The 10,472-nt window shown below is 31.5% G+C and overlaps 1 protein-coding gene across 4 annotated transcripts in view; it reads right to left on the reverse strand.

The window, feature by feature from the left end:
• The window catches only part of LRFN5 (leucine rich repeat and fibronectin type III domain containing 5), a 243,866-nt gene that overhangs the window by 117,593 nt on the left and 115,801 nt on the right, over positions 1-10,472 (reverse strand). For 2 of the 4 annotated variants that reach the window (XM_023521766.1, XM_011376254.2), the window contains exon 2: positions 5,816-5,991. The exons of the other annotated variants lie outside the window; for them this stretch is intronic. The gene's annotated coding sequence lies outside the window, so the exon portion shown is untranslated. The remainder of the gene's footprint in view (positions 1-5,815; positions 5,992-10,472) is intronic. 4 annotated transcript variants of the gene reach the window in all.

The raw sequence follows: 10,472 nt of genomic DNA on the forward strand, positions 1-10,472 counted from the left end.
ACAGAGATTATTTGAGACTAACTCATACCTAAATTTCTGCTTGTGAATATCCCCAATAGTTTGCTTTTCTTATTCCCTCTCAATGATAAAATATCTTCAACATCATGGAAGTTCTCCAACATTCTAGATATTAAGCATTTCCATGCCAAAATTGTATTATCTAAGTTAAGTACATTTTCTAAATTAGCGCTTTTCAAAATCAAATCTCTAGGTTTTCTTATATTAACGTTTTCAGCTAGTAACAGTATGTCTACAAAGTCACTGATTATTTTCACACATCTTTTCAGGTAGTGGTAACTATAGATTTCATTGTGTTTTTTTCCCTTCATATTATGTCATTAGCAATATTAAGTTAGTGTTTATGATCAATAACAGTATACACAGATTTTTCTAGTTGGTGAGTTTCTTCACATGGCAAATCATGAATTTTTTTTTAGAAGCCTTTGTATTGTCAAGGTTTTCCTTGCTATAAAGTCCCCTACATTCTTTCTCACACTGACGAGATGATGCCTCAGTTTACCCAGAGAATTTTAAATCTGACTTATGCTAAAATACCCTTAGCGCAGCTCACAGTGGTCTAAGGGAGGCTAACTGCATGGTCAGTGGAACAGATTGTTCATTAAAATATCTGAAATAATATCTCAGGCTGAATCTGTAGAAACTGGATTTTTTCCAATGGGTTTCACAGCCAATGCTTTGCAATTAAGATTGTTGCCATGCATCTGATGTCAGTTGCCAGGAGTACTCTCCACATGACATCAATCTCTCCTAGGCCTAAATGTAAAGTAATCATTATCTCCTAAAGCAAAGTATTTATTCAGACCGCTTCCTAGGACACTTCACAGTAAGAACTACAGTATTAGCAACACACAGGGCCAACATTAACAGTAGGCAGAGAGAACAGAGGCCTTTCTGTACCAAGTACTAGCTGCTGAAATATTTTTAGTTTTGGTGTCAGTGCTTAAGGGCTTTTGGGACAACTGTGCATTATCTTTCTACCTTGTGAATTTTACCTACATGAGACAACATATCAGCACATTAACAACAATAGCCCAATGTTGAAACCTACCTCTGAGGTCCAGTAAATTCTACTTCTAATAAGTATATTTGCATAATCTTAGATGGAAGAAACCTCTTTTCTACTGAACCCACATGATTATTTGGAGTTTTTCATCATTATTTCTTTCTTCCTTATAATACCGTTACTTCTACTGATAAATAATTATTTTTTAGATAAATATTCCAGTTGGATTCATTTGTACCTGCTTCATAACAGCAAGGACAGGCTCTTGAAGTCCTGGAAGATTGGTGCTGAGATTAAGAAGAAGAGAGGGGAGCAGTATAAGGGCACTGAAAAATTAAACGCTTGCTGTGAATGGTGAGAAGGCAGTAAAATGGGATCAAACTTTGACAACAAGAAAATGCAAAAAACAAAAATGTAAATATCTAAATCGTTGATAACAAAAATTCTGTTTGATGTGATAACCTTGGAATATTTCTTTCTACAGATAAAAGCAAAAGAATGTTCATGCTTTACTTGATAAAGAGAACTTCCTCTATTTTACTGAACAATGCATAGGTTTTAACAGTCATATTTAAAAATTAGAACATTCTTATTTAACATTAACCATTATCTATATAAAAGTAAAAGAATTTCATGCCAGTACTTCTTATTAGTTCTAGAAATGCAGAGGTCCAGCTATTATCAGTAGAATCATAGTTTCTAGAACTTTATAACAAAAGCCATGTCAGTTATAAGGAAAATTATCCCAATAAGTCACTAAAGAAAAGGCCAAAAAAAAAAAGGGCAGAAAGGCAAAGTCAAGCAGTAATTTTCCAATGCCAATATTTCCCATCTGTCATAATTTTCTCTCCATGATACTTCTGTGATTTTTTTTCAGATCTCAGAGATTTTTTGTCTTTTAAAACACACACACACACACACACACACACACACACACACACACACACACAGAGAAAGTGAGAAGAAATGAGAGAAATTCTATACCTGTGCTCATAGAGTCAAAATAATAGAGTCTCAATAATGAACAAAATGGACATGGATTGTGACCTTATAGTGCTTACAATTTGAAAGGAAAGTCAATATTAGTAAGGTAACTTCACAGAGAGATATAAAATTGTAATGAATTAGTTATACAGTAGTATAAGACTGTATAATAAGAAAAGACAATCTGATCAGCCACAGAGAAAGGCTTCCTTTGATAAGTTACTATTGTGTTGAGAGGAGAGGCAAAAAGGAGTTGAGAGTGGTGATCCCCTGAGGGAAAAAAACAACCAGGGCACCTAGAGTTGGGTGGGAGGTCACAGGATTGGGAAGAAGAAACGAAAGGCCTCTGTGCCTGGAATGCAGGAAGGGAAGGAAGTATGCTGTGCAATGAGTTGGGGGTATTTAAAAAAAAGTGCTAAACCATGCAGGGCATGGAAAGCCATAATAATGAACTCTGTCTATATTTTAAGAGTAATGGCCTTTTGGGAGGTATGACATCTCAATTTTGTCATTCTCAGTCTACGGAGAATAGACTGAGAATAGGTGCATCATTACATGGAAGTAGTAATTTAGGAGGCTTCTGGAGTAGCCCAGGGGACAGATTATGTTATTTGGAACCAGAGTACTGGTAGTCTCAAATGGAGAAAAATGAATAAATTCAATAAGTTTATTTATTTTTTGGTAGGTAAATATGACCGGATTAGGTGATAGAAATCATGGAATGAAGGAGAGAGGTGACAAGATGATTCCTATTTTTTCTGGTATATCGTGAAGTCATATATTGAGCCCTAGAATATTAAAAGAGTATATTTGGAGAGATTACTGTTAGTTTAGTTTGCAACATGTTAAATTTAAGGCACTTAGGTAATTAGATATACCAAATTGGACGTGATCGATAATGAAGGCATACATTCGTGAGAGCCATTATAAAGTTTGCTTTCTCTGAAAATTTTTTCTTCTTCTTTTTTATAAAACGAGCAATGCATAATATGTTTCATCTCTGTTCTGTCTTTCGGATTATTAAACTTAATTCAAGCAAATACTTTAGCATTTGTAGTTAGCATGTTACGTTGTCCTATAGATAGCCCTAATTTTATAACTGTATTTTTGTGGCTCAAGTTTTCGGTATGATTTTAAGAATATAAATATATACCTAAAAATATTAAGCATTAAAAATCTGTCTGGTGGAGAGCATATACAAATTTTTAAAACTATCTCATAGAAATAGTCTGAGTCAAATAAGTTAATGGTTATTTAAAAAGTACTAAAAAGTATCAAATAATATGTCATTATTATGATGTTATTAAGCCACTGTCAACTAATCTTATCAGAGTTGATCATTTATAAACATTAAATAAACATAAGGGAATTTGTTTCAGAAAAATAAAAGTATTTTAAATATTATATATTCAATGTCATTAAGTATTTAGAAGGCATATTAGTTTTGCACAGTGATTATCATTGCTGTTATGTCTATGGTAAATTATCTTTAGATACATATGTACCTATTTACACAAGCATGCATATCTCCTGTTCAGACATTATTTTTTATTGTTTAAATTCATCAGAGCTTTAGTTAAATAAGAAAGAACAGCTGAAATAGAAAAAAGTGCTATTTTACTGGCCAAGACTAATTAAAAATGCCACAGTGAGACAAAAGAACTGTCATAACAACCACCATCACCTGAACAGTCCTGCACTAATAACTAAAGGATATTCCATTGCCTTATTATTATTATACTACTTCTCCATTCATTACTTCCTCTAAGAAAGTTTCCAGTATTCCATTTATTTTTTAAAAGAGATTTAATAGATTAGATGTGCTATGAATTTTCAACCAGTTCTTTAAAATTTGAGGAGTCTAATTAGGAATGTATTTACTTTCTCTTTTTTCAGGGTGATTAATTCCATGCAAGAATTTCAGCTTAATGTTACTCCAAAGAAAAAATAGAAAGGGAAAAGGAGATTCTACTTCTACAGACTAATGGACTGGTAATTAAAAAAAAAAAAAAAACTGAATTAAGCATTAACTCAGAAGAGACATTTTCAATGTATAACTTATTTGTTACCCTTATATTGCCAGGTTAATTAAGTAAATCCTGTGACCTTAATTATAGTCATTAGTAAATAAAAACATATTTGAATTCACTAAGTCTTCTGATTTATACTAGAGAATCTGTATTAGTAAATATATTTCCTCTGCTAATAGCTTTCATAAAGTCAGATGTTTTATTTAGAAAAAGTCAGCTTTAGCAATGAAAAACAAAAATTCATTAATTATCTAATTAATTGTTTGGGCATATAAAATGTCTGGAGTCTCTTGTGTGGTTGCCTTTGGGAAACAAACCCTCCAAAAAACAAACAAACAAACAAACAAACAAACTCTATACATTTCCGTATCTTCAAACTGTGTGAAATCACTTCATAGACAAGGTCCTCCATTTCTTTAAGAAAATTAAAAGATGGAAAATCTAAAATGTCTTCCTCAATTTGCTCTAATTAATAATAATAATAATAATAATAATAATAATAATAATAATAAAAAAACTCAAGGACCAACACAACAAAAGCAATTCTTACGATAAATGAATAAATCATGTACCAAAGGAGTACAAGGCAATAAAACATAGATAGAATAAATCTACACTAAAATAATGACTTCTAATCTATCTTTTGCATACTCAGACTCATCATGTTATACTAGTTATAATAAATTAATCTCAATATAGCCTAATATATCTTTTTTTGTTGTTTATATCTTAAAAGCAGTCTTTCACATTATTTTGAGTATACTAGCAACAACACACTGGCTGCCTGTTTTAAATTTTTATGTAATTCATAGCACCATGATCAGAAACAAATTCTTAGCAATAGTCTCTATGTTCCCTTAAGGATATAGACATTTCTGTTGCTGGTTTACTGAAGCTGTAATATGTTGCAAAACAAACTAAGGTTATTAAGTATCTCCTACCCGTTCTCTTCAAGGAGATTTCAATTGCTAAGCACCTAATTACCAACAGACAGTCTAGGTAGATTAAACTTTGCTCTTTATAAAAATGCACCCATAATCATTTTATGCATGGTGACATTTTCATACAAATATATCACTAAGAGAAGCAAGAGATGCCTATATCAAGCATTTGGTATACAATACATTATGTTATGCATTTTGCAGACTCTTCATGTTCCCTGATTTCAATTCATTTTCTTACATGTGATTTCCCTTTTCTTTAGTTTTTTTTTTTTTAATATACTTATTTACAGACTGCCATAAATATCTTTCAATGACAGAAAGAACATGTCATTCAATAATCGAACCAATTGGGAAAAGTGCTATTTCTAGCACTACTCTCTTACCCTCCATATAGCAAAGGAGATCAAAGTCACAAAATGAGCACTTGATTTTTAAGAATCAAAAGACCAGGAATTTTATTCCATCTTCCTTAATCATTAGCCAAGCAACTTTGATAAAATACTTGGTCTTTCTGAATCTGTTTACTCATGTGCAAACATCATTACTCTCTCCCATGTCTACTCCTCAAGGCTGCCAACATAGATTCTGATAGATTCTGATAATGCATTGTGAAACAATCCTGGAAAAAAAAAAGAATTCCATAAAGATATGTTATCGACATAAAAAGTGGTAGATTTTCTAACTCTAGAAAGATATGACAAAAAAGAAAAAAAATAATCAGTGATGAATAATGCTAGTTTTAATTAGTATATTAATTTGCAAGATTTTAATAAGCCTCCCCTAAATGGTTTGAAACCCACTAGCAATTATCAAATTGAACACGATCAACTTACTTCTGGAGCCTGAATAGTTCCTCACGGCTTTGAAGGAGTTGGCGCTCTGCCTGGCTGCTGCAGAAGACGGACAGGGCGAAAGCATCTCCGAAACTGATGCTGAGGATGATGTCAGAAAGAAGGGTCCTCAGCTACTACATCTCTTCCCAACACCTGGCTGAATGGTTACAGGGACTCTTCAAAGGAGATAAGCACACAAAAAAAAGTATATCAAAATATGCTTATGAAGTGTCTTGGAAAAATATAGTTGCTGTTTACTGTGTAATCAGTCTCAAACTATGTCAGAAATGTTATTAAATAGAATTTAAAGAGATTTGCATATTAAGACTTTCCAGTGGAATGTACAATATGCTCTGATTCCAATAGATTGATTTTCATTATTGGAAAGAGTCTTCTTATTTTAATTTAAGATAGTTTAAATAATCAAAAGATACCTAGGTCAATTTTCTTTATAGTACTTCCATTAATTTAACTTGTAGGCTAATGTTAAAGAATCGCCTTAGTCAACAAATGTTTAATCATCATCTGCTATGTACCAGGTACATGACACTGGGGATATGGCAGTGAATGAATTTCTTAAGTCCTCTCCTCATGGAGATAATAGCCTTATATCCTGTTGCTTGTATTTTCTTCAATAGAACAAAAATATGTTTATTTCAACACTTATTTCTATGGAGGAAATATATGCAGACATGCCACTTGTAGTTTAACTTCGAGTCAGAAGATTGCTGATATTTTCCTATTTCTGAGGGTTCCATGTCAGTCTAGATAATAACAAACCTAGCTCTTTGAGACAATATTTAATCTTCTTTCCCCTAAGATCTTTATAATAGTACCAATTGATATTCAACCACTATCATTTATAATGTAGAAATAGGCTGAATTTTTTAAAATGCTCTTGAAATGAGTAAAAGCATTGTAATTGTACTTAAGCTATGACTTATTTTATCTGCAGAAGCAAAAGTGAGAAATAATACAATTCCAAAGGGTAACAATAAAAAACAGATATAAGATGATACAAAGACAACTTGGGTTTAGTTTATTGCTTCCACTGTTTCTACCTGTAAAGATATGTGAATGATTTTACAAAGCCATAATTTAAGAAGATGATTATATTTTTCTGAAATACCCAATACTTAGGACTTAATTTTTTTTTAAAAAAATTAAGCTGTTGCCTAAATTTATAGTGACATTACTGAGAAATGCTAAAAATCAATGCGCAGATTAATGATAATTTTGAATAAAGTAATTTATAGTTTATTTCAGATTATCTTTCAATATGTCAACCAATGCTATATTTTTATTTATATTTACTATAAAAGAAAGATGTTTATTATAGAAGTATAGACTAACTCATATCTCACACATACATGCACACAAATATAAATCAAACATATGCTAACCGCACTGATACAGTTATTTCTTGTCTTTTCATTTATTTCCTTCTATCAATATTTTAAACTATTTTTTACATTTTACACACATGATAAACATACAAGAAATCCAAAAGTAAATTTCCCTTCAAAGCAAGACATATGTCTCTCAGAAAGAACAAATTTCACATTATAGAACATCCTCTTAGAAATATTTCATGCATATACAAGTGTGTGTGCAGTTTTATAGATATATAAGAATGCTGTACTCTGTAACATCCTATGCTTTTCATTTATTACATCATGGAGAACATGCCATTTCTTTCTTCTATCATCAACCCCCATATATTTTATCAGTGAATATCTATCGTATGCACACAACATAATCTGTTCATAATGAATTCCAATAGAAAATTAGCAAGTTTCCAGGATTTTAAATTATAAAATTATATAATCAATGTTCACATGCATGTATCTATGTACACATGAGTAAATATATATATAATAAATTCCTAGAAGTAAAACATTCAGACCAAGAAGCCTCATTGTTTTTTGAAACTGATTATGTTCCTTTCTCTGTAATAAAGAGGTAGTATAAAGCAAGAGTAAACTTGAATTTATAATTATGTTTTATATGATGGCATTATGATAACAAAACATAAATACCTCCAATAATCATTCTAAACAAATAACAAAAACAAACAAACAAACAAACAAACAAAAATACAAGATTTACAATCAGCAGGATTTCCATGTCTTCATTTCGGCATGAAGAGCATAGTAACTGCTGCAATGCTTTCTAAATTATAATTTCTCAGAGAAAGTTCTTTTTATGAATGGTTACATTATTTATTAATGATAATAACATTTTCCTTTTTATAATAATATCTTATTAAACACTTACTATGTGCCAGCTATAAAAACATGTATTATCTAAATCAATTCCCTCAAGAATCAAATGAGGCAAATACATATTCCTGTATACTGCTGTAAGAGGTGGGGATGGAAACGTCAACTAACTTTGATCAAGGCCGTAGCCTCATATCTGGCAAAGCTGGGGCTCTCACACAGGGCTACCTCAATCCAAATTGATGCTCTTATATCTCATGATGGTTTCAGAAAACCATTATAGGATTCAATAGTAAAGAAACTTAAATAAGGTACTATATTTTTTAGTCCATATGTTTTGGTCAGTGCAATGTCAAAAACAAATTTTAAATCAGGATTCTGACAGCGTAATTTTCCAGTGTGATCTTCAAAGATTTGCTTTTCTTTCTGATAGTATGTTGAAACAAAACATCTTATAAGAATTTCTGATCAGTTCCTTAGTTCCAAGTTGTTGCTATGTTGGCCGTCTTCCACAGTCTTAGGAAATTTGGCAATAGTTACTATTTATGTACATGTTTCCCAAGAAACATAGTTCTCCCTTTAATGATTATCTTGGATGCCGGTATTAAACTCTGAAAAAACTCAAGAAACATAAGTAAAACTCTGGAAGTTATTAGGGAATATCGTTTCAAAAAATGAAAATCATGACCCCTTCCAGCTTCTAATAGTGCTTTCTTCCTTTCTGTAATATCTTCACTAAGTGTCCATCACCTATCGGAACATATACAGATCATCCTCTATTTACAACAGGTTTTGTCCTGATAAAGACATCAGTTGAGTTGAAAATATCCGAAAGCCAAAAATATATTTAATAGAACTAACCTGCCATACATCATAGTTTAACCCAGCCTACCTTAAACATGCTCAAAACACTTACGTTAACCTAAGGTGGGCAAAATCATCTAACACAATGAATATACTGTAGAGTGTCAGTTGTTTACCCTCGTGATGGATAGGCTGACTGGGAGCTGCGGCTCACTGTCACCGTCCAGCATTACAGGAGAGTATTGTACCATGTATCACTAACCTGGGAAAAGATCAATATTCAAAATACACTTCCTACGAATGTTATTGCTTTCACACCATCGTCAAGTCGAGGACCACTAGTACTTTGATTTGAATCAGCAAAAGCAGACCTTTAAAGTCTTATAACCAGGGTGGAATCATAGCTATGATCCTATCACTCAATTGTCTCTTTTTAAATGAAAATATATATATATTACAAAACATAGCAATTTTTTCAAGGCATAATACATCAGAAAGTACCAATCATGGCACTTTATTCATTGTAGGCAGGTGATAATTTTATTTCCCTCAGGAATTTCTTCCTAGGACTGCCCTAAGTTTTAACTCATTGATACTAAGGAAACCCTTGAAATATTTGAAGATAACAGTAAGATAACCTTAAGTATTCCTTTCAATTTAAAGATCCACAGAGTTTGAATAATTATGAATCTATCTAACGGTATGACTACTGATCTTTCTCCTTCTTCTCTCTAATAATCCAAAGCAAAGAACATGAGGGAGGTGTTCTACATTACTCTTTAATTATATTTACCTTGTGTTAAAAATGATTAAAAATTAAACATTTAGTAATCTTGATGTTTGCTCTGCATGATGCAAAAATCTAGCTGTTTTAAAATATATGAATAAGTGAATCACCTGGTTTCATTGTAATTCACTCAATCACTTATTTAATAACCATAGAATAATATAATGCTTGGCATAATATGGTCATGACCTTTAGTGAACTACTTCAAAAAGGAGGGTATAATATTAGAAATGTTGTTTTGTTAAGAAGAGTAACTTCAAAAAATCAAACCGGAATTATAGAATAATAAATGAGTTGTTTAAATGCCTAAGTATTCAGAAGATTCATATGATTGAATATGGAAATGCATTTATGTTATTAGACAAAAGTGCAGTATCATATACTCAGCTACAAGATCATATGATACATAAATTAATGCACCACTAGAGGATTTATTGCATAATGTAAATGTCACATTGTAAATGAGAGCAACTAATCATTCCTTTCCTCTAACAGCAAGAGTTCAGCAGTTAAATAAAACATAAATCTTGGTAACCTAAAAATTTTTATTACTGCATTTGTAATTTCTCGTTAATGACTCAAGAAAATAACTTTAAGTTATTTTAAGTAATGCTGTATTTCAATAAGATACAATCTAAGGTGAAGGGGTATTTTGGAAGGTGCAAAGGGTATGTACAGGTGGTGCTGACTTTGTAATGTTTTAAGGAAAAAATTCATTCACTAACTTTCACAAATGATAATTTCAAATAATAGAATTTTCATCATAAAAAAGATACTAAATTGGTAACTGATTTAGTGGAGAAACAAAACGCATTATCACAATTTGACTTTAACTATAAAAAAA

This window comes from Pteropus vampyrus, unplaced genomic scaffold (assembly GCF_000151845.1).
Source record: "Pteropus vampyrus isolate Shadow unplaced genomic scaffold, Pvam_2.0 Scaffold10, whole genome shotgun sequence".
Lineage (NCBI taxonomy): Eukaryota > Metazoa > Chordata > Mammalia > Chiroptera > Pteropodidae > Pteropus > Pteropus vampyrus.